Source organism: Triticum aestivum, chromosome 4D, assembly GCF_018294505.1.
Source record: "Triticum aestivum cultivar Chinese Spring chromosome 4D, IWGSC CS RefSeq v2.1, whole genome shotgun sequence".
Classification (NCBI taxonomy): Eukaryota; Viridiplantae; Streptophyta; class Magnoliopsida; order Poales; family Poaceae; genus Triticum; species Triticum aestivum.
Window position 1 is genome coordinate 372,834,643 of NC_057805.1, and position 5,658 is coordinate 372,840,300.

Below are 5,658 nucleotides of genomic sequence, written 5' to 3' on the forward strand. Positions count from 1 at the left end.
GACGCCCGACGCCGCCTAGACCTCGCCGGAGGCCACGTTGTCGGAGCCCCCCTCGCCGGACTGCCTCCCCAACGCCGACGTCCCCGACGTCCTCCTCGCGCCCCACTGCCCGTACCCTATGACCCGACGTGAGCCTCGCTCCCTCCCCTCTCCCTCGCGCGACCTCGCCTACCCGCGCGTCGCGAGCGCCGCGCCTCGCACCCCCGAGCTCCGCTGCAGCCCCACCGCTCCCTGCCGCGCTCCGCCCCTGGCCTCTACTCCTCTCGCGCCCGCACGCACTCCGCGGCCACGCGACACGCCTGCCTGCCTTCCGCTCGGCCAGCCTGCTCACTCCCTCCCCTGCTCGCTGCAGCTACTGCTACTGCGCCCCACGGCTGCATCCGCCGCACAGCGCCACTCGATGTCGCGCGCGCCCGCGCTGACGCCCTCGCTCACGCCCTCGCCCCCCTCGCGTTCGCTCCGCTTCGGCCGCCGCACTCCACCCCGCCGGCCTGCGCCCGCTGCTGCCGGAACGCCATCCCCACCCGCCGAAGCTCCAACGCCGCACTCTCGGGCCGCGCCTGGGAGCCCCTGGCCGCGCGCTGCCTCTCCCGACCATGCCCGGCCGTGTGCCGCTTCGCCCGTGTCTTCCCCGGCCGCGCACCGCTCTAGCTCCGCCACTTGCCGCCCCGCTCCGGCCTCCCTCGCCCTGCTCCGCCTCCCTACGCTGGCTGCTCGCTGTTGCCCGCATCGCCGCGCCGGCGCGCCCGGTTCCACACGGGCGCCCGTGCCCATGCCCGCACGCCCGCACCTGTAAAACCCGTCGCCCGCGCGCCCGCTAATCCTTTGGCCCATTGGCAGCCGGGCCCCGCCCCAGCTCCAGAGCGATTTTAAAAAAAGGATAAAAAAAGTTAAAATAAACAAATTATTAATTAATTAAGTTAATTAATTCTATTAAATTAAACTAATCAAGTTTGGTTAAACTAATTAACTACTTAATATAACTAATCTGGATTAGGACTAAAAGTGAATGACATGCGGGTCCCCTGGCCCACTTTGACCTGTCAACTAGGACTGTTGACTGCTGACTCAGTAGTTAACAGGTCCCATCTGTCATGCACAAGAACACACTGCTGGGTACACTTCCGTGTACCCATAGCAGTTTCTGTATTTAATATTTTGAATTAAATTAAATCAGGATATTAGAAATGATTTAAAACTTTGAAAAATCATATAAAATAATCCATGACTCAGATGAAAATGTTTTATACATGAAAGTTGCTCAGAACGATGAGACGAATCCGAATACGCGGTCCATTCGTCCGCCACACGTCCCTAGCATAGCGAACAGGCAAACTTTCCCCCTCCGCTCCGTCCGTCCGAAAACGCGAAACACCGGGGATACTTTCCCAGATGTTTCCCCCCTTCGCCGGTATCACCTCCTACCGCGTTAGGGAACTCCTAGCACCGTTACTTGACATGTCATGCATCGTTATGCATCTGTTTGCATTGTATTCATTGTTTCTTCCCCCTCTTCTCTCCGGTAGAGTACGAGACTAACGCCGCTGCTGGTGCCCCGATCGACTACGTTGTCGACGACCCCTCCTTCTCGGCTGAGCTTCCAGGCAGCCCCCCGTTGATCACCAGATATCGCCTATTCCTTCTCTCTACTGCTTGCATTAGAGTAGTGTAGTATGTTACTGCTTTCGGTTAATCCTATTCTGCTGCATAGCCTGTCATTGTGGCTACAATTGTTGATACCTTTACCTGCTATCCTAATGCTTAGTATAGGATGCTAGTGTTCCATCAGTGGCCCTACACCTTGTCTGTTTGCCATGCTATACTACTGGGCCGTGATCACTTCGGGAGGTGATCATGGGCATATGCTATATACTTTCACTACAAAAAATACACTTCCGTGATGATACGTGTTTGTCACAGTAGGTCGCGTTTTTTGTCATGCATGTACATCCATGACGATTTTATGACAGAATCAAGATAGTCATACCTGTGCTGTCGTAGAAGTGTTCCATGACATTACCAAAATTATCATCACGGAAGTGTGCACTTCCATGACGATAAATCGCGCGTCACAGAAGTGCTTTCGTCAAGGGTGACCGACACGTGGCATCCACCGTAACGGAACGCCGTTAAGCTATCGGGTCGGGTTTTGGATCCGATAACCCGTTAACAGCCCCGACCAATGGGGATTTTCCACGTGTAAAATCATCAATGGCTGGAGGAAACACGTGTCGGCTCATCGTTGGGACAGATGTCATCCACTCATTGGACAGAAGGCGCCTATGATACGTCGACATGTGGCACGGCCCAATAGAGGCCCATTCCTGTGAAAAGGCCGGCCCGTTTGACTTGGTCAAAAGGTGGCGGGCCAGCCCATGGAAAGCCTGTTAACGGCCTGTTCGCATATAGCCCATTTACAGCCCGCTAACCCAAGGCCCGTTACGCCCTATCCGAATTAGGCCCAGTAGCGTCATCTGGGCCATCCAATATGATTCCAGCCCGTTTTCACTTCTGGCCCATGTATGGCCCATGACGTCTTTCGGCCCATATGAGGCCCTATGTAACTCTTGGCCTATTAACGGCCCGTGGTGAAACTGGCCCGTAATGAACAGTGTATCACTTTACACCCACTAACGGCCCGTGGTGAAACTGGCCCGTAATGAACAGTGTATCACTTTATACCCATTAACGGCCCGTTATTCCGTTGGGCCGTTTCCAGCCCATGTTATCTTTCGGCCTTCTCAGAGCCCATTTATTCTTGGGCTCATTTCCAGCATTCGTTTACTTACGGCCCATTACTGTCATTTTCTGCTTGTGGGCCAAATTCAGCCCGTGGTTACAGTCGGCCCGTTTGTGGTCCGTTAATACGTTGGGCCGTTTTCATAGCATCATCAAATATGGCCTATTAACGATGGCCCGTTATGGTCGGCCCATGAACGGATGATTCCAACTCTAGCCCGTTTACGGCCATAATGCGGCCTGTTATTGGCCCATGTTTGGCCAATCGATCATACGGCCCGTATAAGGCCCATTGATGATACGACCCGTAGAAGGCCCATTGTTTCTACGACCCATAGAAGGCCCATTGTTTCTACGGCCCGTAGAAGGCCTACTGTTTCTACGGCCCGTAGAAGGCCCACTGTTTCTACGGCCCGTAGGAGGCCCAGTGTCACTACAGTAAATATTAGCCCATGGTTATTGTGGCCTAGTTTTAAAAAATAGGTTATTGCAGCCACTAGCAAACCGCGGAAAAAGAACTGCACTGACTACAAGCAAACAAATAAACAAGACAACAAGGAAATAAATAAGCAAGCAACTTATGCTAGGCTATCACGACTATTACACATATTACATCCACTGGGCATCAAAGTTCGCCACCAGTGCAAATATAGGGAACAAAGCAGCATATAAACGCCGCAGCAAAACAAGTCCAGAACTGAAACCACTTCAGAAGAGTTCAAGAAACAATATCCTGGGTACCCATAATGCTGGCAAGATGCTTAGCAAGCTTATTAACTTTCTCTTGTTTGGCGCTTAAATCCTCCAGCGCTTGCTGTTGCACAAGAAAGTACGCATCTGAATTCTGCAGGGACTTCCTCAGTCCTTCGGCTCCTTGCCGCAGCACAGCTGACTGATGCCTTTCAGCTTGTAGCTGAGACTGAAGAAGCCGAAGTGATTCAGGCAGCGAGTTCGAAGAGCTTGTGCCAGCGGTACTGGCCAGTAAATCGAACACTACATCAACGCATGACTGTGGGGTTTTCTCACTGTCTACAAGATCGTTTTTATCACCTTTCTTGGAGACCAACAGGGTTGTCTCACTATCTTGAACCTTATCTGCATTACTTTCTCTACCATTGCATAGTGGGGTGCTCTTCTCCATATTCTGTTTGCATACTACAAGAGAAACAAGCAGACACATCACAGGTTTAGCTTGTAGTATACGAAACTCATTTGGGTAAACCGGTTCAGTAGTAAGGTGGACAGGATAACAGCATGAAACAAACATATATCTATGTACTATGGTCACTGTATTGTCCATATCATTCTAGTTTATGTTCCCTAATCAAGATAGAGACACAGTTCAACTCATATATTTTTAAGACACAACAACATAGACAGAATATAAGTGTGAGAAACTACACAACATTGGCAGCACTTGTAATGTGCATCACATGAGAACATAACTGTTTATACAACTTAAACTGAAATCAACATAGAGCAAGAAGTTAGAACAACAATCCAGTTAAAGAAATAGGTTTAAAACATACATGTTGCGCCATTGGAGTTTCAATAGGATCCTTCAAATTCGAAAGTAGTTGGTATGAGTAAATACAGTGATGCAACAGCAAAGGAGTATGGACCATAGCTACGGAATCTGACCTGAGAACAGTTGCCCTTCTGCTTTAAACGTGGAGTTTGGGTTAGCTGTGGTGGTCTTCGTGCTTTGGGCACTGCAGTAGCTTTAGAAACTGCTCGTGTGGGGGTACTCTGTGGTGGACATGGTGCTTTGTCAACTATAAGTGGGTTACTATCCGCTGGGGTTGCGGTTAGATGGGTTGTAGCTGGTTTTCTGCCCAACGCTGTAAGTGTGCAATCTAGAAGAGTCTCGATTATGTGTGGTGGGGCTAGTTTGTGGGCCAGTACAACCATGGTTCTATCTGCATCGACGGGTAGCACTATCTTTTGTGTAGAACGGGTTTTTGCTCCCTTAGATACTGCCATCACCCCCTCCAATTCAAATGGCTGATAAACAAGAAAAGAAATTGAACGTACAGACATTGTATGATAGACAGATGTGGTAATTCACATATATGTTGTCTAACCAAACAGGACAGCATGACACAATTTCACATATATGATGCCTAACTAAACAGGATAGCATGACACAGTTTTAGATATATGATGGATAACTTAACAGGATATAATGGCATAATTCAACATATGATGAGTACCTAAACAGGATGACATGACAAAACTATATGATGTCTTTCTAAAATAGGTTGGGATGAAATAATTCACATACATGTTGTCTAAGTATACAGGATGGCATGATATAATTGACATAATTGATTCATATACTAAGCAGCTGGCACTCGCATGTATGATCTCTAAACTAAGCAGATAGAATTCAATATTGTGCATATGATGTCTAAACTAACCAATGCAAGACACCATATGCATCACATGAGAAATATAAACATTGCAACTTAGAGCATACACCTCAGGTGGGATATAGGACTGGTCATCTGTCTCTGAATCCTCCTCTGAGGAGCTCCCTGTAACCATCGAGATATATGCTTCAACAGGTACCATTGCCTGCTCTGAAGACCTTGTTTTCACTCCAGATTTTTCCATAACCGGCTCAAATGGCTGATACACATGAAGAGTAGTTCAATATACACAGATTGTCGACAAATGGAATACGTAATGAAAAAAAGATGGCATGAGATAATTCACATATATGATGCCTGGCTCCATGGCGGTGCATAATTCACATATATGATAACTGGCTGAAAAACATGGCATTGCATAATTCACATATCTGATATAGAAAGCAAACATGAGGCATTCACACAAAGCATGTCTAATCTAAGCAGATGGCATGGCAATGCAAGACACCATATGCATGATATGAGCAATATAACCCAGCCAAGTTAG